Source organism: Chenopodium album, chromosome 11 (genome assembly GCF_948465745.1).
Source record: "Chenopodium album chromosome 11, dcCheAlbu1.1, whole genome shotgun sequence".
Classification (NCBI taxonomy): Eukaryota; Viridiplantae; Streptophyta; class Magnoliopsida; order Caryophyllales; family Amaranthaceae; genus Chenopodium; species Chenopodium album.
This window is the reverse complement of record NC_137844.1, coordinates 21,067,158-21,094,329: the sequence shown is the minus strand read 5'-3', so window position 1 is coordinate 21,094,329 and position 27,172 is coordinate 21,067,158.

Sequence of the window (27,172 nt, the reverse complement as noted above, 5' to 3'; positions counted from 1 at the left end):
TAAGGAATTAACTTGGTCTGGGTTGAAGACAACAAGTTTTGTAAGAATTTGGCCTGCGAAGTTCCAGTTTGGAATTGGAATGGAATTGAAAGTAGGAACTTAGTCTTGGACTGCATGAAGCCTAAGTATCCTACATGATCGGAGTGTTGGCGCAGCAATTCGGTTTTAATGAAGTCCGTATCTTTTAGAATTGTTGTAAATATGTTAAGTAGGTTTACGCATGAGATTTATTAGATTCGTGACAAAAGCTTGGCAAGCTTCTTAAAATTGGAAAGTTTTAAAAAAAAGGATAAGTTTTTAGGAAAAGATTTTTTCAACAATATTTATTTTCTTGAAAACCGGTTATCAAAAAGATATTATTCTTTGAAGATAATTTATCTTTGATAAATTTCCTAAAAGATTTTTTTTTTCTAAAAGATTTACTTAAAAACCATGTTTTTAGATTTTGGAAAATTAACATGTTTATCTTTTGAAAACTCTACTTTCTATACAAGCAAGTCTTGTATAAATTGTAGAGATCTGAATTCATAATTTTCTTTGAGTTTATGCATGAAGAAATCAAAGGGCGCTTAATTGTGTAAGTTTGCCAAGTCTATATCTTTGTCATATTAGGTTTGGGTTTCATGCGTAGCTTGCCTCTCATATAGTAGAGTCTATACTTTGTAATTGGTTGGGTTCTTGGGTGTGTATGTGTATTCATCTTTGCATACAATAGTGTGAGCTTCTAGGTTGAAGCTGAGTGAGTATTACTTAGGGAGTACGAGTGAGTCTAAGTCAGGGACTTAGATTGGGTAGTATAGGGTCCTACTGTGTAGCAAGTTCATTTTGGAACTTTAAGTATAGGTCTGATTATAATAGGTTTGTAATTTGTGAAGTTTTCCCTATTATAGTGAATTAGTTTGGTTTGGAAATCCCTTAGAATGGTCGAGGTTTTACTTCCAGTTGGGCCCTGGAAGGTTTCCTAGTAAAATATTGTGTGCATTGCAAGTTCCTTTACATTCTGTTTTACATTCCGCAAAAAGTAGTCAATAGGAACTCACATACAATTCACCCCCCCTCTTATAGTGTTCGTCTCAACTAACACATGGTTTGCTGTATTGTCGACCAGAATGTCAATGTGAGGTAGAGGGAACCCATCTTTTGGGCTTTCCTTGTTGAGATCCCTGTAATCAACACACATCCTGACCCTTCCATCTTTCTTTGGAACTGGAACCACATTAGCTATCCACTCTGGATACTTGGATACTTTGATAAAACCTGCAGCCAGATGCTTTCTGATTTCTTCTTTGATTTTGAGAGCCACATCCGGTTTCAAACGGCGTAACTTTTGTTTTACAGGCTTCATACCTGGAATGAGTGGTATTGTATGCTAAGCTATATCCCTGTCAATACCTGGCATATCTTGGTATGACCAAGCAAATACATCAATATATTCACTAAGCAAGTTAATTAGCTCTTTGCGTTCGTCTTGACTTAGTGTTAATCCAATTTTAACTTCTTTGATAGTCGTATCATTGGAAATATTAACTGTTTCTATATCTTCAATAATTGTTGTTTTATTTTCATGTTCTTCCATTGCTTTTATTATTTCTTTGTCATTTTTATCATTAGCAAGCAATATTGATCAGGGTTAGGGGAACGACTCGCATCGTAAGCAAAGGTACTCATCTTATTGAATTCATTAAACATTACATCAGAGAGGGCGAGGTCAGCTGCGACCTCACCGGAATTAATTGGGATAGAGGGAGGAGGAGACTCTAAAAGAGGCTCAACACTAGGAGGAACTACAGAAAAAGACTCAACAGTAGAAAGGGGATCGGCCTTAGATCCTACAGACTTATCAACAGACTTAAACTCGGACTCGGACCCAGACGATTCAAATTTATCAAACATAGGGCCTTCGCCAGTGGTTACTTCCAACTTTTCTCCACTCGGCATAGTGATCTTCACCTTCTTGTGCCACCCCTTTAGAACACCATCAGCTGGGGCAATTAACTCAGAGGGGTCGAAATCTTTGCTTGACATGACAGCTAGAATGAGCTTAGAATTATCATTGTCAATGTGCTTAGGTTCATTCTTTTCTAGCCCAAAAAGAAGATTAATATTCATATCATCAGAGCCTGGACTAGTTGGTTTCTTAGCTATTGAGAACACATCACCTTCATCGATAAAATCACAATTTATGAACACCTCGAACCTTGGCTCACGTTTCCCATTGTGGATGAAAGGCTCGGGAAATCATAGCATGGGATGTCTTCCCCTTCTTTGATGTACTGGCCATTGAGAGTGAAGGGATAAGGATACATGGTCATTTCTGTCTTCATGCTTCGAGCACTGTTGCGAGCCTTTATCTTCAATAGAGCTTGTTTTATATCTTCTTTTGTTGGCTTGAATCCCAAGCCAAATGTGTCTTTCTTGAGTGCACCTGGGTGGCCCCAAAGTTTAGCTATTTTCTTGTTAAGCCCAAGGGTCATTCTAGGGAAATTCCCTTGCTTCTTCATAATTACATTTATGTTGGTATTCAAATAGGGATCGAAGTCGAGATGACACTTCTCCTCATGAGAACGTCTTCTAGAGAGAAACCCCAGAGATCTTCATTTTCCTCATCGTGTTCGACATTTACGATGGGAGTATCAATGACTTGAATACGCATAGGAGAGGCATCAATGGTGATTGGAACCCCTCCAACTATGGCTTTGACTTTCTGGTGCAGCAATGACGGGATCGCCTCTGGCTCATGAAGCCAAGGACGACCTCACAACATATTGAAAGAAGCCTTAATGTCCACCACCTGAAATTTGGTGCGACGTTCAATGTCTCCAGTAGTTATGTTTAACATGATAGTACCCAAGGCCTGACGGCGGGTATTATCATAAGCACGAATCCCTTGAGTAGAGGGAATCAATTCTTCATCTTTTATGCCCAGCTTCTTCACAGTGCGCAGTGAGCAAACATTGATTGCTGAGCCATTATCAACTAGGCTCATGGGAACATTCATTTGCCTACGCACCACAGTAAGGTGTAAGGCCTTGTTATGTTGATCCCCTTCCGGGGGCAAATCCTTATCAGAAAAGGAAATCAAATTGTTGGTACTTGGTAATTCAGTAGTGAGAAAGCTGACTAGCCCTTGAGGAGTCATGTCACTATCAACCTCTATCTTCACAAGAGCATTCATTACAGCCTTTAGATGCTCGTGGAAGGTAGCCAAAAGCTTCCAAACATTCATTTCCACCTTAGTCTTTTGCAGTTGCTTAATCACATCGTTGCTTACAAGGTCGATGGGATCAACTATTGGTTGTGCTTGTGGTGGAGGTGGAGGTGGATTAGGTTATTGTAACCTTCCATTCTTGGTGAGAACTTTAACCTTAAGGTCCCCCCAAACATCTTCGCTATCTTCATAATTGACAGTGCCAATAGATGAACAGGCTATATCTTTGAGATAGACATCTTGGTCGTCGCTATCCAAAATTCCATTAACTTCTTCATATCTTCAAATAAAAACAACTTCTAGTAGAGGTACATCCACAGATTGGATGAGTAATGACAGATCAAAGGAGACTTCATCTCATGTGATAGCCAAAGCATCAGAAAGAGGACCTATCTGAATATTAAGCTTCTTGGCCCCTAGAGGGACAGGAAGCTTATTAGCATCAATCAGGTCTAGTATTGCATTCTTCAACTTCCAACATTTCTCAGTAGTATGACGACCTTTGCCTTGGTGAAACTTGCAATGAGCATTAGGGTCATAGCTAGCAGTTATGTTCTCTAGTCTAGGTTTTGGAAACGGCCCAATAGGCATGATCAATCCTTGACTGTGCAGGCGATCAAAAGCAGCGTCATAGCTCATTCCCAAAGGTGTGTAAACCCTCCTTTGCCTTTGGAATATCTGAGTGGGAGCACTAAGAGCCAACACATCATTAAGGTTACTATTGTTGGTATCATTATTGGGCTTGGAAGACGAAGAAGTAGGACTGTCGTTCTTCTTGTTTTTCCAAGTGTTGTTGTTGTTATTGTTGCTACCAGCAGTCTTCATCAACTCATCCTCAATATAAATCCCAATATCGTACAGAGCTTCAAAGGTGTTCAAAGGCAGAAACTTCAAATGTTGCTTATACTTATAGGTCAGATTCTGAATGAAGAGACGAACCATCTCTTTCTCTTTGGGAGGATCCACCAAGTTTGTAGTTGTTTCTCTCCACCTGTTCAGATATGTAGTGAAGCCTTCATTCTCTTTCTGTTTCAGAATGGAGAGTTCAAGTTCAGAAGTCTTTGCTTGGATGTTACATTTGTAATGACTCATAAAGCTTTCAGTAACATCCTCCCAAGTCGCAGTATGCTTGGAATCCAAAGAGTAAATCTACTATTGACAAGCATGCTCCAAGGAAATAGGGAACACAGTAGGGAAGAATGCTACATCTAATACTTTGAGAGCCATAGTTGCAGAAAAAGCCTTCAAGTGAAGCATGGGGTTATCAGTAGGCTTGAATTTTGGGATGTCAGCAGTAGAAAACTTCTCAGGAAGCTTGTCCTTGACATTCAGAGAACTGGCAGGTTGCTCCACATAGGTGAAGTCTTCAGAATCTTACTCACTTGTTCTTTGATCATGTCCATTGCAGCCACAGTGACATTATTTTGTTACATGGTGGAGACTTTAGTAGTGAGCGTTTGCATCATAGCAGCGAGTGCTTTAATGGTCTTGTTGAGGTTCTCGATGTCTTCCTTACTAGCCATTGGAATGAACTCAAAATGAACTGGAGACGAAGGTGGATTTTGTGGAGATGATTGTGTAGGTTTCCTTGTACGCCTCTTAGGTTTAAGAGGTTGTTGAGGTAATGATTCGAACCGTAACAATCTACCTTTGCTTCTCGACCAAGTGCTGCGATATTAAAAACAAACGCACCTTTAATGACTAGACTTAATTGACCCATTCGGAAAAGAAAAAAGGCAAAAAAAAAAAAAATTTTTTTTTAAAAAAAGTAAAAGTATGTATGGGAGGATACCATCCGACTTACTCCCTAAAAAAAATACGGAAAAAAGACAAGACGTTCCTAATGTATGGTCATGAACAAAAATGGTGTGCGACTCAAAGTGTGTGAACTCGACATGACTTGTGAGTGTTTAAGTGCGGTTATGGACGTGTGTTATAACCGTACAGCTAGACATGGTACTAAATCGGACATAAGAACCACATAAGTACGCACAAAAACCAAAAAATGACTGACAGAGGACTTTTTCTGGGCACCGTGTCACGGTGCTAACTATCGTGACACGGTGCTCAATGCCGTCATATGGTACAAAGCGCCGTGTCACGGCACTGCAAACCGTGGCGCGGCATATTACCGTGACACGGTGCACAGTTCCAGGTCCAGTTTTGTGATTTTTTCCAGATTTTATTCGTTTTAAGTCCGTACTAAATTCTATGTGGAATAAAAAAAACCCTCGGTCATAGGTTAGTCTAAAAACAAAATGATCAAACACATATGGGGTTAGCACCAAATAAACCACGTAGCACTTAGTCACGATGATACGAAAAAAGTTCGCAACCTAAGGTCAAGATCTATGTTCAACTATGGTCAAGCCTTTTGGTGTCAAAGGGTACCATGGTTAAGAGTTTGGACGCATTGGCAAGGCAGCCTCCCTTGAGGGTGTATACTAACGGGCGGCTCCGCGAGTTCGTGATGAAATCGAACTCGACTCCATGGTTTGGGTGGATTTAATAAATCGGATGAACCCTTATTGCCATGAGCGTTTTTAGGTTGGTTAAGCTTAAATCCCCCGGGACTAAGACGTATGTAGAACACACACGTTTTTTTAGAAAAATCGAAGGAAGCTGACTATGAGAAGAGAAATAAAGGAATTGGAAAGATTTCAAGACTACCGCGACACAGCAGAATATACTGTGTCACGGTGCTAAACACCACGTGACGGTGCCTAGCGCCGTGACACGACAAGCTCTGCCGTGGCGCGGCAGTCAGGAAATCTGACTGGTGCCCCTATTTTCTTCGTTCACGACCAGGTTATCTAATTTTTCCTACGAGACAGACCTGAAATACGACATTAAAACGTCTATGCATATGCAAAAATGCCAATTTAATCACAGGAATATTTTCAAGAATCTTTCAAGTCTCATCCACTCATCTTAATTAAATACCGATCACTCAAATCGATAAATAACCAAGAATCCTCCCAGTGGAGTCGCCAAATTTTAGGCGTCGTTCGAAGTGCGCCTACGTTAAAGCATGTGTGAATATGCTTGGCACTCTTAGGAAGTGAGAATTAACATTATACGATTAGGGACAAAAAAAGTAGGGAGCCGCCAACAAGTTTATAAGGAACTTGTAAACCGTTCACGGATCATAAAAGGCAACCACGAATAAAGGGACAACGATAGGTAACAACAATTAACCAGTGAAGGTTATACCCCATTCATAATCCATGAGATTACTAACTCCATATGGTTCGGAACCATGAAAGGAGGATCGGGGATGATGGTACGAAGTGAGTCATGGAGCCACATTTGCCCGTATTGGCCTCTACTCAATTCTTATAGTGAAAAGTATTTCCTGCGATCTCAAAGGCATGCAAACAAAGATTCAATTTGCTCCAAACTAACATTAGGCTAAATTGGTTGAATATTAATGCAACACATAATTCTAAAATATTGTGATCACTTGATTAACACAACAAGATTAAAAACGAACCTAAACCGGTCGTCCAAATTCCACCGTGGTGCGGCATGTGATGCCGTGACACGGTGGATATTTTTTCCATTTTTGTGTCCAAATTCATTTTAAACCTAATTACACTCAGCATTTTTAAGTGCTGTTTCACAATTTCGGGCTATTTAGGTTTATTATTTATTAATTAGGCTAAATTAATAAATAATATGAAATTAATTAAAAAGGTTCGGGCCAAAATACAAAATTGGACTCTGCTTTGACTAAACATTAGGACTGAATTTTGTAAAATGAGTATGATTGAACATGGACTTTGAGCACTCCCAGGATTAAATACTCAACCTGACCAATAATGGTGGTGAAAGATTGTTCATCATCGAGTTTGGTTTTGGGGAGACATTTTTAGGTGTCTACAGCCCTATATGTATATATTGTTTCAACCATCGGCCCCCTAAGCTTAAAAATTCTGGCTCCGCCCTAGTGACCATAAACATATAAAACAGAGATTTAATAAGCAAAGAAAAACAGATAATTAGTTTCCTGAGCACTTAGATCAATCATTTTTATTTTCTTCTTGTTTTAAATAACTTTAATTTAATCAATTAATTAGTGTTGTTTGATCACCTTAAATAAACATTATTGAATTAATTTCATATATTATCTTGCGTTACTTAAAGAATAGAATTATATAATTAAATTGATGTTTTATCACTTAAGTAAAGGCGAATATTATTTATTTCTTGTTACTTTCACGAATTTGAATTAATAGAATAACGACATCCGTTACAATATAGGCTTTTTGTGATTAATGTTTGCAGATAAAATCAACTAACTTAGGGCTTATTTGGGATTGTTTTTGGTTTCCTATTTTTTTAAAAACTAAAAACCAAAAATAGAAAACAAGAAAAAAATGATTCCACATTTCCGTTGTTAGTTTCAAAATTATTATAAGGAAATTTTGTCTACAACTACCCTAAAGATAGGGTCATTTGTGAACAACTACCCGTTTTTTTTACTTGTTTACAAGTACCCAGAAGTTATGAAACGTTTGAGCAGCACTTTTTCACTTTTCCCACTAATTAACCCCCCCAAACTACCTTCTCTCTTCTCTCTCCTCTCTCCTCCCTAATTAACTTTTCCTCCATTCTCACTCTCTTATTTCACCTTCTTTAATTAATCTTGATTCTCTAACCCAAGCAACGATTCTCAACCATAATCTTCAAATCCTTTTTCAGAAATTTAGCAGCTTTAACAGCCTTTTCTTTGATATTTCTCTATCTTCCAACTCATCTTGTTGCTTTTTTTTTTTTGCAACTCGAATTAAATGAGTGAAACTATAGCAATGGAAAAAGTGGAAGTGAAGTAAATACACAAATTAGACATCCAACCAATTACAATGGCCAATTAGTAATTAAAATGCAATTGAATTCAATCTTAAGTCAAAATAACTGAAACCCATAATTCAATTCAACCCCTAAACCCTAGAAATCAAAACCCCAAATTTTTTTTGCACACATAAACCCTAGTATGAATCACTAATTTACACCCTAATCATGTTAATTACATTCAATTAAAACTTGTAAACAAATGCAATAAATAATGAATTAAAAGGAAAGTGTGAAACATTACCTGAATAATTGAGAATTTGCGTTCAATTGATTGAGTATGTTCTCTCGGATTTTCTGAGTAAGAATGGATGGAAAGTTTATTAGGGAGGAGAGAGAACGTAGTTGGGGGGGGAGTTAATTAAGTGGAAAAACTGAGAAAGTAGGCTAGTAACATCTTAATTGGACGGAAAACATTAATGGGTAGTGCTACCCAAATGTTTCTTAACTTCTGGGTAGTTCAAAACAAATAAAAAAAATGGATAATTGTTCACAAAGGACCCTATCTTTAGGATTGCTTTAGACAAAATTTCTTTATTATAATTTTAATTAGTTTGACTAATTCTTGATTCATGATATTATATGCTTCATATGATTTTGAAATAAAATAAAATAAAATAAAAAAACTAAAAAATCGAAAATTACAGTGATGCCAACCCTTAGTTTCAGGAATTGCATGGCATACATTATTTGGTAATGGAATCGAGAAAAAAAGGAAGAGCTACTAGAGGCCGCACTAGGGCTATGTTAGTAATTCTCACATCAAAGAGAACATTTTTTTTAGTACCCTCGCTACCGTACTCATTTTTGGTTTACTAAACTAGTTCGGATATGGGTAAACTTATGATTCATGCTAAATATCTCTTGAACTCTACTTGGGAGAAAGGTTTATTAGTTCTCCTAAAACTCATTGGCGACTCTCTATTGGTTACTTATAAAAAAAAAATATGACGAACTCAATTATTCTAATTCATTTTCTCCCAAATAGTCAGGAATTCAAAACCTAACACAGCCTAAAAGGTGTAAAGTCATACGCTTTTAAAGGAATAAGGGCATAGAGGAAATGGGATCCCTATCGACGAGCCACCCTCTTTACAACCATCTCTTCATTCGTTACCGAAACATCCCTGTACACTAGTAGAAAAACATAAATGACAAATGGTTCAAACCTCCTAATGGGAAGTGGTTTTTAACCGCTTGGGCTTGGGGGGCTTCCCATTGCCCATTTAAATGGGAAGTGGTTTTGAACCGCTTCCCATTTGATGGAAATGGGAAGCGGTTTGGCTTTTGAAACGCTCACCATTATGCCTTAAAAAATAATCTTTTTTTTTTATAGAAATTTTTACATAAAAACTAAACATATGTATAAAAATATATATTTACATTGATAAATTGTTGTAATATTACATTTTAATTAAATTATTTAAAACTACTTAAGCCACCACGGTACTGCTATTATGCCACCGCCACACCGCCATTCTGCCACCACGACATCTGAAGCCTGTACCGCAACGGAGAAACATTAACAAAATTGAACAAAAAGTTACTCATTATGAAAATAAATTGAAACAAATTCATTAACACAACGAATTTACAAACCCTAACAAAATTTCAACTCCAAAAATACAAATAAAACATAAATCTAACCAATTCAAAGCAATCAAACATAACCTAATAGTTCAGAAATGCATGTAAAAGATGAAATTTGAAAAAAATAAAACTAGATCTAAATTTTTACCTAAATTAAAATTAGATTTGAAAATCGTTGGTAGTGCTCGGTGGGTGTCGCCTCGTCGGTATTGTTGTTGGTGATTTATTGTTGCTCGGTGGTTCTTTCTCGGTGATGCATGGTGGTGGCTGCTCGGTGAGTTGGTTTTGGTGGGGGCTGCTTGTTGGGTTTGTTGTCGGTGTTGTTTCTCGGTGGGGCGGGGTCTGCTCGATGAGAAGAAGGAGATGAGAATGCAGAGCAGGAAATGAGGAGAGAACAAGGAGAGATGGAAGAGAAGAAAGAGATGAAAGGAGAGAATGAAGAGGGATGAGAGATGCGTGAAAGGAGGAGAGAGAAAGGATGAGTGAGAATGAGAGTGGAGAGGAGGACGGAGAGAGAAAGGATGCTTGAAAAGGAGAATAAGTGTGGAGAGGAGGAGAAGAGAGATGGACCGGTGGGTAGAGCTTTGAGTGGAGGCCCATATTAGTACGAGTATTAGTTTTAGGGTTTTTTTTTTTTTTTAAGGAATGGGGAGCGGTTTACTGTTCAAACCGCTACCAATTATAATATATGGGAGCGGTTCAACTCAAAATCGCCCCCCATATGTATGTTTCAGTTTTTTTTTTTTTTTTTTTTTTTTTTTTTTTTTTGTCCTATCCAATCGTCCACAAATTTGTCACGGTAAACGGTTGGTTATTGTTACCAGATGATGACCCAACTACATTTTGCAATTGATATTGATGAATTTCGATGCATCGTAATGCAAATATCCATGTCACTCGTCTACAACAATCATATTCTTCATGATAATACTAGCTATTATGATTTTCTATAAAATTTCAATCGACCATGCTAGACCTAGTTGACGTATTAGTGCAAATCGAGCTTTTAATACGCGTACTTTAAAGGCATGTTCAATGTCTTTTCGATAACTCTCTTGCTTCTTGGTAAATAATTTGTGCTTAGCGGTTTGTGGATGTTTGATTGCTGGGATCAATGTTGCCTATTGTGGATAGATATCGTTTGTAAAATAATAATCCATATTGTAAGTATTTTCGTTGACATTAAAGCTAACCTCAGGAGCTCTTCCCTCACATATATAAAAGAACACCGATGACCATCATTTCTATCATTACAAGAACCTGGTGTGCCAACAATAAAGGGATGCGGGCCATATCCACAAGTCTTGTGTAGCAACGACCTCTAAAGTCACCGTTATAGTTGTTGTGTTACTTCTACCTTGATATATTCTTTTCCAAGCACGTGGAGAATTTTCCACTCCTAATGCATGAAATTATTAAGATCCATAATCACAAAATAACTTTGCAATTTAAAAAAGAAGAGTAAAATTCTAAGGGTGAAAAACTTATCAATATTAAGCTTCATAAGTATATCATTGGTGTAATTATTTTTTGAAAAAAGTTAAAAGCATTGTAAATTTTATCGTTACTAATATTGTCATTATAAAAAAAAAGTTAAAAAATACTCGTTGTACTCTATGTCAATATCATATTCAATGAAATCAAATTTTACTTTATAAGTGACACTTGTCATCTTTTTATTAGACCATAATAAAATCAGAATTTTTTTTATGTACATGGCAATTACTCGGCAGTGGGGTAGGTGTTCCCCTTACCATTAGTAACCTTTGTGTCACTTTCCACAATAGTGAGTTTACTTACAAAGAGGGCAGAGAGTATTGTGAGTTACTACTAACCCACCATTGCTCATGCTGTTAGCAGCTAATTAAGAGTATTAAGCATTAAATTATATAATTAAGTGTGTGACTAAGTTGGGGTTAGTCGCAATGTATTCCACACTTGTCACCACTTGGTTGCCCACGTGGCTTGGGTAAAAATTACCCAAAACATTTGCCCCTCACAAATGTAACATGGCACGCCACGTGGCATCTGTGACACGTGTCACTCAGCCACTGATTTTTTTTACTGTGAATTTTAACATTTCACATTCTAGGGAAATTACAAAAATGCCCCTATATTTACCCCTCTATAAATACAGGTTTTACCCCTCTCTTTTTGGACGTTTCCAAAAGCTTTTAGAGAGAGAAAGTCAAAGAGTTCTAGAGAGAGAAGCTCTGACCACCGTCTGTGTTAAAACACAAACATCTTTTCCTCCGCCTGCCCCAGCCGGTTTATTAACCTCTTTGTGCTACATACAAGCAAGATCACCTTCAACCCGCCTGCTGCAGCCGGTCAACACTTGACCCCTTTCAGAGTTAGATTCAAAGGTATCGTCTCTACCCCCTTCAGCTCATTCATAGTTTTTCCGTTTGTATACTTTCATTCAATAAATGGCTTAATCAACAATACACATGGCATAGCATAGGTCATTAGTCTGTTGGTCTCCTGGTATGGCTGAGTCTAGAACTGGGGGTACCGGCTTTGGGTGCATGGAGCAATTTTGTACATCCCCCAAACCGACCGTCTCTATGTCTGTGCAGGACACAATGGCTAGAATCAAACAAACAACCACTAGACGGCGAAGGAGAGACGGTACATTGGAAGTATCTTCTGAAGAAGTAACCCCGGTTGAGGGGGAAGAGATGCAAGTTAACTCGGGGGAATACTCCCCGTTTGGGATCCCTAGGACTCCAAGTGATGGGATCTGAGATGAGAATGAGGATAGAGACGTTGAGGAGGCCGCCTCCAATGCTGGGTCTGAAGAAGTTGGCTCCGAAAATGGAGACGGGGAGGAGACCGCGTCTGCCTTAGGGTCAGACGGTGAAGAGGTTTCCTAGAGAAGAGACGGGGGAAACCACTCTTCAGGGTCTAGCTATGAGGATAGTAGTGATGATGATGATCTTCCTCCACTTGAGAATAGCGAGGAAAAAGAACGCAAAAACCGAGAGGAGAAGAACAACCCGGTTGAGATTCATGTGTCAGCCAAAGATAGAGCTGTAATGGAGAAGGATTTAGACGATTTTAAGCTTAAGTACCCTCTAGGAGACGAATTCGACATCCGGGTACTGCCTAAATTAGGCACCATTGCTTGGGAGGACGAACAAGTGAACGCCAACCAGTACTTTGGTTGTTATGAGGCGGCATTCCTAGCCGGCCTCCGCTTCCCTCTTCATGAAGCAATTAAAGCCATCCTCCGGGGATATGGCTTGGGTGTATGGCAGTTAACTCCAAATTCTTGGGTCAACATTTTGGGGTATATAGCCACCTGTGAATGGAAGGGGCTCCACCCCAACTGGGAGGCTTTTGCACACATGCATTACCTCATTCGAAGCCCAGGCGGATGGAGAGCGTGGTACACTCTTACCACATACCTTAAGTACCAAATGAACTTAGACAAGCTGTCTAAGTGGGATAACTGGAAGGAGCGCTTCTATCTGGTGTCTTCCTCAAAAGAGAGAGAGAGAACCGCGAGTACAGGCGGTATAATAGGAAGCCGGACCTTCTAGGGTAGAAGTGTAAATTCCCTGCCATTCCAGACGAGGACTATGAGAGAATCATAGAGGCGGGATTCTTTAAACTTAAAACTGACTACCTTTCAACCGGGAAGCAATAAGTGTCCCTAGAAATTGTATACCTAGACATGTATGGCTGAGAGACGAAGCGTTTTTGTCCGCCTGCGGTCTTAGCACAATGTTTGATAGACGTACGTCCAATGTGCTTCCGGCAGTACTTTTGTAGTCTGCTTTAAAATCTTGATTTTATTTCTGTTATGTATTTTCTAACAGGCGTTTTGTTTGAAAAGACAGGCAGGGACATGGTTTCTAAAGATAAAACCCTTAGAAGGTCTGCAGTATAAATACGCAAGGACAAGGCGGAAAAACAAAGGAAATAAGTTGCTGCCAAGGGTCAGGTATTCACCGTTTGACCTGTTTACTTTGAGTTTCTTTTTAATATTCTACTAGAAGCGGCTCATTGCCGGCTGTATACCCATTGTACCATTTGTCTTGTAGGATGTTCCTCGATCCTTCCAAAAGCTCATCAAGCGAAAGCCGGATGAGACGGTCGACAGTTTCTCTAAATCTCAAAAGGTGTCGTCGATCCAGACGGCTCCTGAACTCTTGGCTGGGAAGACTTGTCTCAAAATCGGGGGGAAGAGTATTAGCCTGCAAGGCTTCGGCCTAGGGATAGACCTAGGCAAGAAGTTTAGCGCAGTGGCGGTGCCTAAGGCAGACGAAAAGCCCAAGGTGGATAGCAGTTCTTCCACGGCTGTGGGTGATGACAGCCTGCAGATAATGGAGCAAGGTATGGATAGTCCTTTTAGATCACCGTTTGAGCTGCCCTGGCCCATGCGGGTGAAGTCTCACTCACAGCAGACTTTGGAGGGTTCATCAGGGAGCCATTTGTAGATAGGTGCCGCATATGCAGCTTACTCACCCAATCTTGGTTGTGATGCAAATTTCCCCCGTGGCCAGATGTGCAACAGTACGCCAAGTCCATGCTTAGGGCAGTCCCCAAGAAGGAGAAGGACGCCATCCCGGGCATTGAGAAGTTCAATCTTGAACGGATCACGGCCCTCCTGTCTGAGGTATGAGCTTTCAAATCAAATTTAATCAAGTATTTTCCCGTTTGGGTTCTTAACACTCCGCTTGTGGCCATAGGCTATGCTGAGGGTGGATGGGTTGAAGAGACCATGGCAGCGCAAGCATACTGAGGTAAAACTAGCCAATAAAGCTACGCAAGACTCCGGAGACGTTGCTTTTTATTCAAATACAATAAATGAACTTGAGTCTAATGCATTTAAACTGAAACAGGCGAAAAATATTAGGCGCTTGATGGCTGAGTTACAGACTGCCAAGAAAAAGGCCTTCGACTTTGAGGCTACACTGAAAAATGCACAGTCGGACCTCAAGGCGCTTGAGGCGGTTAACAAGGAGAACACAGAACTCCGCTCGGATGTCAATCGCCTGAAGAATGAGATGGCCCAGGCTCAAGCGAACTTCAAGGTGACCCTGGAGGCCGAGCAGGATCGGATCGTTGAAGAGAACGAGTCCGACTGCACGGATCGCATGAAGCTGGCATGGGACACCCTATGCCCAGGGCTGGAGTATGGTCTCTAGGCCTTGGCTTATTAGTATGCTGATGAAGTCATAATGCCAAGGTTGAGGGCAAACCAGACCCGGGGAAATTCCATGCTTGGGCCAATCGGGAGGCCGAAGAGGGGCCAGATCAAGCTGCAGGCGGAGGTGAGAAAGAGCAGAAACAAGAAGATGCTCAAGTGAACTCTACTCAACCGCCGCCTGAACAAACAGGAGAGGAGGTTCCGGCTGCGCCCAATAATTAAGTTTTTCTGTCTTTAGTTTGGCTTAAAGCCGTTTGCATTTCCAGCCTGCGTGCCGAGTATTTGTGTGTTTGAATTAACAATTTTAAGTTTGTTTTTATCCGGATGGTGATCTGGTTCAACATTTCTTCCCGGCTCTTGTGGCTAGGTTTTATTAATTAAAGTACCGACTGAGTCGGTTTTGATTCAAATTTTGTTTCATTTTTTGTACTTAAATTTTTCACATATATTCTTGAATTTTTGCCTAACTCTTTAAGAGCATGCGACAGATAGCAACCCGGCTGTACTTTCCCCTGGGCAGCTGTGTGGTTGGTTTCAGTACCTTGCTGATTGATTGGCTAGGGAACTTTTAATACTTTAAAGAGTATGGGATGTTCCTAAGTCAATTAATCACAGTAGTGATTGCCCCAAACGAAGCACACAGCCGTCTAACATTCAAGCGGGTAGCCGTCAGCCCAGGCGGTGAAATCCAATTATACTCTATGTCTTTTTGCCCCATTGGGTAGACTTGTATAATTTCGGAAAATAATCTAAGTTAGAACTTCAGTCGGCAACCAGCGGATGTTATTTGACATCCGATTTTGTGAACTTAGTCGTTCTTTAGATTATTTTGGTCAGACAGCTATGAGTTGACCAATTAGGTCGTTCAATCTTTGCCGCCTGTATGAGTTGGTAGAGCACTTTGTCACCCAGATGGGAGATACTCTCTTCGATTATTCCACCTGGATGGGCGTCGCCGGACGCCATACTCATGTTGGAGCAGACGAATTTATAAAATAAGTATCATCTTACCATTAGCCTCATGTTTTTTGAACATTAATTTAGCCACTAAGTTTTGAACTTAGTTTAATTTTAGAATTGTGGCAGTTGACCGTCTGTGAATTACACCAGCGGTATCTTAATTATTGTACATGTATAAAAATTAAATAACAGAACAAAAAGCAACTTTTTCATTGATAGGCTTTTCATTTACAAAAATTAACAAGTCTCAAAAGTAGTACTTTTTCAAGTTGCCTACATTCCAAGTTCTAGGCAGCCGCCTGCCGTCTGGAGTTTCAAGGCGGTAGGTGCCGTCTCTTACTTTTTCATAGATCCGGTAGGGGCCTTCCCAATTAGGAGTTAGCTTTCCATGCTCATTGGCCCTACCGGTTGCCCCCATTTTTCGTAACACAAAGTCCCCAACTTTCAAGGGTTGTTTGTGTACTCTTTTGTTGTAGGCACGGGTCATTCTCAGACTGTAGATCTCATGATGCAAGGCAGCATTGCCCCTGCGTTCCGAGAGCGAGTCCAATGCTAGCCGCATGGCCTCCCAGTTTGCCTCTTCATTGTACAACATGACTCGTAGAGTCGGCTCATAATGTTTGATGGGAAAGACGGCCTTAGCACCGTAAACCATGAGAAATGGGGTTTCACCGGTTGCCCCTTTTTCAGTTGTCGGGATGGCCCATAAGACATGAATTAATTCTTCAGCCCATAAACCACCGGCTCTTTTAATTTTCTTTTTAATGCCGTCTGAGATGCGTTTGTTGAGGGCTTCAACTTGGCCATTTTCTTGGAATTGGCCGATAGATGCAAAACAATGTGAGATCTCTTGATCTCCCAACCAAGTCTTGAGCTGAGGCGTTTCGAACTGAGGGCCATTATCAAACACCATAGACATAGGTACCCCAAACCGGGTGATGATGTTCTTCCAAATGAAAGAGATGACATCCCTTGTCTTGATGTTCTTAACTACCTCTGCCTCCACCCACTTGGTGAAGTAATCCACAGCCACCAAAATATATCGTTTTCCGCCTGGTGCAGGCGTGTAAGGACCCAGAATGTCCATGCCCCATTTAGTAAACGGGATTGGGCCGTGGATTGCTGTCAGGTCAGTTGTCGACTGATGGATGAGCTTGCCAAATCTTTGGCACTCGTCACATTTTTTACCATTTCCATGGCGTATGACTCAGGAGTGGGCCAAAAGTAGCCTTGTCGCCTAGTCTTGACAGCCAAAGATCTGCCGCCTATGTGGGAGGCGCGGTATCCCGCGTGCAGCTCTTCGAGAAATTCTTTCCCCTTTTCCGGGGTAACACACTTCAACAGAGGTTTCAGGAAACTCACCTTGAAGAGCTCTCCGTTTCTCATCTCGAAGTTTGATGCTCGTTTCTTTAGGACAGCCGCTTCCTGTGGTGAGTCAAGCAGCATGCCGTCTTGAAGATACGCCCGGATGCCATCCATCTAGGTAAAGCTTCGGTCAAGTACTCCAATGGTCTATTCTTCAGTAATATTTCGTTTTTCCATGACTTCCTAGAAGACTGACCAAGGAGTATAACAGGATGGGTTGCTTCATAGTCACCATGGTATTGGCTAACGACCAACTGAGAGTCAAAGCTGGAGTCAATTTATGTTGCCCCTACCGCCTTGCACATGCGGATGTCGGCTAGTAGGGCTTCATATTCTGCCTCATTGTTTGAGGCCTGGAACTTGAACCGTAGTGCATACTCATATTTGTCCCCTTTCAGAGACTGACAGATTATACCTGCACCACAGCCGTTCATAGTAGAGCTCCCGTCTACGTACACTTTCTAAACCTGATCAGGATTGTCCGGAGCAACCGACCTTGTCATTTCGACAATGAACCTAACAAACGTCTAACCCTTAACTGCCTTTCTTGGTTCATAAGTGATTCCAAGACTTTGCATTTCAATAGCCCACTTGAACATTCTACCGAATGACTCCAAGGTTGTCATTGGCTGCTTGAGAGGTTGGTCTGTGTAAACCACGACCGAATGTGCCAAGAAGTAAGGTTTCTACTTCTTAACAGCCATGTAAAGGGCGAGGCCAAAACTTTCAACCATGGGGTACCGTACCGTAGTTCAGCATTTCTGAGTACATGGATAATAAAATAGACCAGGAGCTAAATGTCATCTCTCTCAGCAAGGAGAATGGCACTGAGGGCATGATTTGAGACGGCTAAATACATGTAAAGCGTTTCCTTGGGCAGAGCGCTAACAAGCCTTGGCAAAGAGTGTAAATGTTCTTTCAATTTTTGAAAGGCCACCTCAGCATCATCTCCCCATTCAAATCTAGTCTTCTTCCTGATTGCTTGGAAGAAGTAAAGACATTTGTCACCTGACCGGCTGAGGAATCTCCCCAACGCAGCCATGCAACCGGTGAGCTTCTGAACTTCATTGACAGTGCGGGGTGATTTCATGTCAATTACCGATTGTATCTTTTCAAGGTTAGCCTCTATCCCCCTTTGATCAATTAGGAATCCGAGAAACTTCCCAGACTCAACACCAAAAACATACTTTTTGGGATTTAACATGACCTTATGTTGCCTGAGTGTGGCGAAGGTTTCTCGGAGATTAGCAAGGTGATCCGTCTATAGCTTGGATTTGACTATCATGTCATCAATGTACGCCTCTACATTCCTCCAAATCTGATTAATGAAGACTATATTAATCATCCATTGGAAAGTAGCTGGCGCATTCTTCAAGCCAAACGGCATCACCGTATAACAGAATAACACCTGATCAGTGACGAAGGCTGTCTTCTCTTGATCTTTTTTCCACAGGGGTATCTGGTGGAAACTAGAGTAGGCATCCATAAAACTCATTAAGGCATGCCCGATTGTAGAGCCGACCAGGCTGTCGATCTTTGGAAGCGGGTAACGGTCCTTTGGACATGCCTTGTTCATGTCAGTGTAATATACACACATGCGCAAGGTACCATTCGGCTTCTTTACAAGCATAACATTCGCAACCCAATTAAGGAAGTTACATGGCCAAATGAACCCAGCATCTAACAGCTTTTTAACCTCGGAAGCTGCCGCCTGACTTCTCTCCTCGCCGTGATTCCTGTTCATTTTCCGGATGGGGATTCGTTTTAGGATCCACGGCGAGTTTGTGGACAGCAAGATCCGGGATGATGCCTGAAATCTCTTCCACTTCAAAGGCAAAGATGTCTTAGAATTCTTTCAGTAGGAGGTGCAAGTCTGCACCCAACCTTTCAAAGGCAGCCGTCCCCACCTTCACAGTTCGCTCTGGACGGCTGTTGTCTAAAGGAATATCATCATGATCACCAGTTGGCCGGGGACGGAGTTCATCTGACCGTTCCCCGATCAGTGATTGTTATTTCTTCTCTTTCTTTACCTCCACCAGCTGATCTACTTTTCTTTTTCTTTCCGGCTTTTGGTAGGGCTGGGTCAGCGTCCTTGACATCGTCAAGGTCTATTGGCTCCTTCGGCTGACCGGCTGCAGCAGCCGTTGGTTTGACGTCCGAGAGGTAACACTCCCTTGTCGTCTTCTGATCCCTGTTCAGGGAGCCAATAGAGCCATCATCCTTTTCATATTTTAGTAACATGAGAGTTGGGATGATGGCGGCCTTGCACTCGTTCAGAGTAGGTCGACCTAGAATGATGTTATAGGAGGTCAGCTCTTCAAACACCAAAAACTAGACGATCATATGTCGCCCTTTTCCCTTCTGCCCTAACCAGATGGGTAAGTCAATTTGTCCCACTGGGTGTACAACCCCTCCCCCAAAGCCAACAAGGGGATGGAAGACGTCTCGCAGATTGTCCAGCTTATAATTCAGCTTGGACAGACACTTGTAGCTGATGAGGTCAGAGGAGCTACCAGTGTCAATAAGGATCCGACCAACCAGCTGGTTAGTGACCTTACATTCAATGACAAACAGGTCGTCATGCGGTCGGCGGACTTTGCCCCGATCCTTCTCAGTGATGAGGACGTCTGGGAAAGTACTACTAGTAGACGCCTGTCCATCATTAACTGAGTGGATCATCTTCTTCATATGATCCTTGGTGCCCCAAATGGTCGGGCCACCACTGGCGAATCCACCTGCTATGGTGTAGACTGGATCTTTGTCGGTGTCTAAACTACTAGTAGGTTGGGCAGTCTTGGACGACTGTTAAGATGAATCCGAGACAGTTGCTTTGGACTTCAAGACATAGGATTTCAGCACCCCCTTGTCAGCCAGACGGTCCAACGTCCGCTTGAGACTATAGCAGTCATTGGTCTCGTTGCTGACTTCCTCATGGAAGTGAAAGTATTCATTTTTGTTCCGTGACCGGACGGGACTCTTCATCAGATTCAGCTTCTCAATGGTCACCCGGTCCTTTATCTCCATGAGGATGGAGTGGCAGTCTTTATTAAACTCGTACCTTGGAACGTAATGTTTAAATTCTTTCTTTTTCTTTTTGGACGGCTGATCAGGCTCATTAACCGACCAAACTTCTTTTCTCTTTTTGCTCTCTTCAGCTTTTTGAGCCGGCTGAGCATAGCGACTCTCTTTTTGCTTGTCAGGCTTTTTGGAGTCTGACTGATGGCTAGACGAGCAGAGGTCGGTAGCTTGAATAAAGCTCTCCGCCTCTATCAACGCCTCTTGGAGGGTGAATACCCTTTTTCGGATGAGGTCAAACTTAAAGGTTGACCCATCCTTTAGACCCTTGAAGAAGTTTGTATAGCTACCTCGTCAGACAGCCCTTGAATCTGGATTCTCAACAGATTGAACCGTCTGACATAGGAGCAAAGTCCTTTTCTCTCTCCCTGCCTTATGGTGCTCAAGTCAAGACTTGTTTTCTTGGCAGGGATGTTCACCGAGAAGTTGGAGGCAAATAGGAAGGCAAGCCTCCTGAAGCTATCAATGCACCCGGCTGGCAGGTTGCCAAACAAAAGTTGGGCTATACCCTTCAAGGTAGCCGGGATGTATAGGCACCACATGACATCCTCCAACCCCTGCATGTGTATAAGGTTGTTGTAGGCCATGAGGTGGTCCTCAGGGTTGGTGGTACCATCATAGGCAAAAACCAACACATTTTTAACCTTGGCCGGCTGTGCTGCCTCTATTATCTCCTTGGTAAACGCAGAAGTTTGTTCACCAAGTTTAAACAGACGGAGCTGCCAGTCTAAGGGTTGGACACTGTATGCCGCCTGTCCCCCGAAAAGGGCAGGCTGCATGAAATGGGGTATTGCCCGTAAGGCACCTGAGGCACAAACGAGACTGATCCAATAATCTGAGGGCCAGTATGGACGGACTTTCCGCCTATATGGCTCTCATGCAAGGACTGAGAATTCCTTGCAGATGTATTTTTAAAACTCTTTGGAAAGCTCGATGTAGAGGCCGACTCAGACAGCTGCTGGCTCCAATTGTGCTCGATGATGTGTCGAGCATCGGAGAATGTTTTCTTGCTGCCATCCGGCTGAACAGCTTGGATGACCTTCCTTTTGCTCGTCTGGGGCAGAAGGATCTTAGTCCAGTCAATGGCAGGCGTAGTCTTCTCCTTTGGATGTGGAGTAGGCTGCCTGTCTTTGACTGACTTCCTCCTCTCAGCTTGAGGAGTCTTCTTGGCCGACTGACCCTTGTTAGAGCCACTCGTCCTCTTTTTTATCAGGTCCTTGATCTCATCCTTGAAGCTTGTCATGAATTTCATGAGTTCATCCCGGGTTACTGGAGCTTGACCTCTTGCCGCCTGTGTGTTCCCAATCGGTGGCCCAGCAGACTTGCTGGGACCAGCTTCATTGTTGAATCGTTCCATCTTGTCTCTGGAACGGATGTGTTTAGCAATGAGTGACCCGTTAGTGGCCACGTATGTCTCGACGTCCACATCGTGGTCATCTTCTTGGTTTGTAAAGACCTCTCCATCAACCGTAGGACGATTGGGGTCTGGCGGTAGTACAGACTCTTGAACCATCTTTAAGGTACGCTCCCCATAGACGGCGCCAAATGTTTTGGGTGTTTTTGTCCCTCAAGAGAGTTATGGCTCGAAGACTGGTCCGGCGCGGTCCGTACCTGCAAAACACGGAGACTCCGGTTGGTAGGAGCTCCGCTCCAACGATAAAGTTAGAACACGTTGGCAAACGTGAAAAGTGCGAAAAGGTAAAAGTAAGATCTTCTCGAATTCCGAGATCATGTGTTTTCTCTGATGTGAGAGAATGTAGGGTATGCTGTAATAAATTGTAGATGTTCCCAAAATGGGGGAATCTCCCTATTTATAGGGTCATTGGTTAATGTGCCCCTAATTAGGTCACTCTGACCTAATTCTGATGGGCTACGCCGAATTACGACTTTCTCGGGATTTGGGCCTTGAAGGCCGCCTTTTCTCCCAAATTCTAGGAACGACACGTGTCAAATGGGGATTGGTCCAATTTAAACTAATCTTGGTCTGACACTTGTCACCACTTGGTTGGCCCACATGGCTTGGGTAAAAATTACCCAAAATAATAATAGAGAAGATCTTCAACACAATTGTCACCCTTGTATCATCAGTCTCTCAAATCACCATTAAAATATCTCAATTTCTCTCTCTAAATCTACTCCATGACTAACCTTAAAACTAGAGAGAGGAACTCTCAACTAAGCTAAAATTATGATCAAAATTATGTCTAAAAACGTCTTTCAAAAATCGGGTTAAATAGGTAGTTATAAGAGGCGCGGAAAACGAAATCGAGCAAAGCCGAAAACAGGGAGGAACGCCCGCGCAGGTAGAGGTGCACGCCCGCGCACGAGGCATGCGCGCCCGCGCTCTTCTGGGTTTCTTCGACTTCTTCGCCGCTTCGTGCGTTTGCAAAAGGGTCTTCGTGCGCTCCACTTGATTCATGTTGGGGGAGGCAATTTCCTAGGGCCTCTAAGGTGGGTTTAACACCATCTTTCATGAAAGCACGACTTGAGAGCACAAGAGCTAGAACTTGGAGCATCCACTTTGATTCTTTGGATCTTGGAATCAACTTATTCTCACCAAATAGGGACAAATTTAATGTGTGAATAAGATGTTTAAAAAAGATTGATATACATGCATGAATTCAATCTTATTTAAGTATTATGAATGGTTTTTCATTTCAAATTCTTTCAATTGTAGTACCATGTCTACGAATAACTCACACAACCAATTCTCGTTACGCTCAGTTCTCGACAAGAAGAAACTGAGTGGTCCAAATTTTCTTAATTGGCAAAGAAACTTGCGTATAGTTCTCATGTAAGAGCAAAAGGAATACGTCCTTGATGAGGAAATGCCCAAGACTCCCAATGAGGAAGTGACTTAGGCTGCCTTAAACCGATGGCAAACTGCTAATCGGGATGTCAAATGCATCATGTTAGCCACTATGTCTCCCGACCTTCAGAAGACTTTCTTTGAGAAGGAGACAACTTTTGAGATCGTTTCTGAGCTTTAGAATATGTTCCAAGAGCCGGTCCAAACTGAAAGGTTTGAAACCCACAGGCAGATCCTTGAGAGCAAGCTCAAGAAAGGAGAGCCAGTCAGCCCACATGTACTCAAAATGATTGGTTTATTTGAGAACATGGAAAGGCTTGATGCGGGGTATTCGACCGAGATGGCAATCGACATTATTCTCCATTCGCTGCACAAAGGCTATGGTTAGTTCAAGATGAATTATAACATGCACATCATGGAGAAATCCCTCACCGAGCTTCATGGTATGTTGAAGCAAGCCGAGAAAACACTCAAGGATGAGGGAAAGCATGACATGCTTATGGTCAAGAAGGACAAGCCGTTCAAGCCCTAAGGCAAGAAGAAGAAAGGCTTTAAGGGGAAAGGTAAGAAGACCTTTCCGCCTAAGCCAAAAGCTACCAAAGACAACAAGGAGAAGAAGGTAGCCTCTTCTAAATATTCTGAATGTTTCTACTGCAAGAAGAAAGGACATTGGAAGAGAGATTGCCTCAAATTCAAGGAAGATAAGAAGAACGGCACAGTTGCTTCTACATTAGGTATTTTCGTTATAGACTTAAACTTTGCTAGCAAAACATCATGGGTATTAGATGCAGGATGTTGCTCACACCTTTGTTCTCATGCTCAGGGACTAAGGATTGATAGGAAGCTAGAGAAGGGAGAGGTTGAACTATGGGTCGGCAAAGGAGCCAAGATTTCAGCCGTATCCATAGGAACTCTCAGTTTGTCTTTGCCCTCAGGGCTTGTTTTAGAACTTGAAAATTGCTATCATGTTCCTAGAGTTACCAAAAACATTATATCTATTTCGGCGTTGGACGCCAAAGGATTTGAGTTTCGAGTTAAAGACAATGCATGTTCGTTTTATCTTAACAATGTTTTATGTGGTAAAGCATTTTCAGAAAATGGTCTTTATGTGCTCTCTCTAGACAAACAAGTTTATAATGTTGTAAATACCACTTAGAAAGCTAAGACCATTGTGTTAAATGACACATACTTGTGGCATTGTCGTCTTGGCCACATTAACATCAAACGCATCAAGAAACTTCTACAAGAAGGTGTTCTTGACTCAGATTTACAATCGTTTGAAAACTGCGAAGGATGTTTATTAGGCAAGATGATAAAGCAACCATTTTCCAAGTTGGGAAAAAGGGCAAGTGACTTATTGGGCCTAATAAACACCGATGTATGTGAACCAATGAGCACAACCACAAGGAATGACCATCGATATTTATAGTAGATATGGATATGTCTACCTTATTTCACAATGGAACGGAGTATCTGAAAGGAGGAATCGAACCTTTCTAGACATTGTACGATCAACAATGGGTCTTAGTGATCTTCCTATCTCTTTCTGGGGACACGCACTTCTAACCGCAGCACTAACACTGAACCGTGCTCTGTCAAAAGCTGTAGAAAAGACTTTATATGAATTATGGACGAAGAAACCTCCCAAGTTGTTTTTTCTCAAGATCTGGGGTTGCAAAGCATATGTCAATAAACTAATTTTTGACAAACTTCACCCCAAATCTAACAAGGTCTTCTTTGTGGGCTACATAAAAGAAACCAAAGGGTATTACTTATACAACAAATCCGAGAACAAATTGGTTGTTGCTCGTGATGGTGTCTTTTTGGAGAAGGAACACCTTTCTAAAATGACAAGTGAGAGGAAAACTGAACTCGATGAAGTTCGAGAGGACGAGCAACAAAATCAAATTGAGAGTCAAAGTGCTCAAACAACATCTGTTGACCTTGGTCAAAATGTGCAAAGTCAAACTGACAATGCAAATGCTCATTCCATTCCCTACGCAGGTCGTAGAGGCCAAAGTCTCAACCTGATAGATATCTTGGTGTCGTATGAACCGAGAATCAAGACATCCTAGTAGTGGATGGAGACGAACCGACAACCTACAAACAAGCTATGGCGAGCTCCGACTATGCTAAATGGCAATAAGCCATGAGATCTGAAATGGATTCCATGTTTGAAAATCAAGTATGAGACTTGGTTGACTTACATTTAACAGATGTAAGTGGATTTTTAAATTGAAAACCGACAAAGATGGAAATGTATTCATTTACAAAGCTAGACTGGTAGCAAAAGGTTACAGGCAAATTCACGGTGTTGATTATGATGAAACCTTTTCTCCTGTCGCAATGCTTAAATTCGTTCGGATCATCCTAGCAATTGATGCACATTACAATTATGAAATATGATAGATGGACGTCAAAACCGGCTTCCTCAATGGAATTTTGGAAGAAACTGTGTATATGACACAACTTAAAGGTTTTATTGACCAAAACAATGTTGGGAAGGTATGCAAGCTTAAAAAGTCCATTTATGGGTTAAAGCAAGCTAGTGGAAGTTGGAATTTGCGATTCGGTGAAGCCATCAGTAAGTTTGGTTTTATCAAGAATCCAGATAAGTCTTGTGTTTACAACAAGGTCAGTGGGAGTAACATTGCTTTCCTAGTAATTTATGTCGATGACATATTGCTCATTGGAAATAACATTCCAATGCAAGAGTTTGTAAAGACTTGGCTTGGAAAATGTATTTCAATGAAAGACTTGGGAGAGGCATAGTACATATTAGGCATCAAGATCTACAGGGATAGATCTAAAAGGATGATTGGATTGAGCCAAAGTACTTACATTGATAAGGTACTGGCACAATTCAACATGGAGGAGGCCAAGAGAGGTCACCTACCCATGTCACATGGCAGAACCCTAAGCAAGGAGCACTGTCCAAAGACACTTGATGAGCGAGAAAGGATGAATTATATTCCATATGCTTCACTTATTGGATCGATCATGTATGCCATGATATGTAGTAGGCCAGATGTATCGTATGCCTTGAGTGCTACAAGCCGATACCAATCAGACCTAGGAGAGGCCCATTGGATTGCATCCAAGAATATCCTAAAGTACCTGAAAAGGAACGAGGATAAATTCCTGGTATATGGTGGCTCAGATGAACTAGTTGTTGAGGATTACACCGACACAAGCTTCCAGACAAACGGAGACGATTTCAAATTGCAGTTAGGATACGTATTCTGTCTAAATGGAGGAGCGTTTAGTTAGAAGAGTGCTAAGCAAAGCACAACTGTAGATTCTACAACTAAAGCCGAATACTTGACATCTACTAAAGTGGCAAAGGAGGCAGTTTGGATTCGTAAGTTCGTTGGTGAACTTGATGTTGTACCCTCTATCAAGGGTCTAATAGCCCTCTATTATGACAACAATGGAGCTATTGCTCAGGCCAGGGAGCGAAGGGAACATCAAAAGGTTAAACATGTCAAGCAGCGATTTCACATGATAAGGGAATGGAAGTCAAAGGGTGAAATCAAAATTTATAAAGTTGGAGCGAACGACAATGTAGTCGATCCACTTACTAAACCTTTGCCCCTAGTGAAACACAACAAGCACGTTGAGGCAATGAGAATCAGGCACGTTGGTGATTGGCTTTGATTTCCTTGTTAAGTGTTTTAATTAGTTTTGAACATTTTAATGTAAAACACTATGATGAACCATTCAAATCTTTGGCGTAATTTAATTTCATGCAATTTTAACACTCCGTTTTTATTTAATTGTGGTTTAGGATTAAATATTGAGTCCATTTGATTATGAAAATATTCAAAATAGGGTATCAAGACCAGTCTTAGATAAAGAAACACCTATTTAGTGAACATTGAATATTATAATAAAAAATTATCCCTAATCGAGGTCATTTAAATGATGGACAATTAATGACCACTTGAGATTAGTGTGTAGTTTGATTTACAGCACCGTCTCTTGTGCTACAAGGATAAGATTGTCATAAATCATTTGCACGGGTATTGGTTTAGAACCATACCGGATCGACCTATGAGAATACTCTAATAGATTTAAAAATCGTCATAAGTACACCTTTAATTATGGCCATCGTAACCTCTTTCCTCAACCATGAGTATTGTGAGTTCTCTTG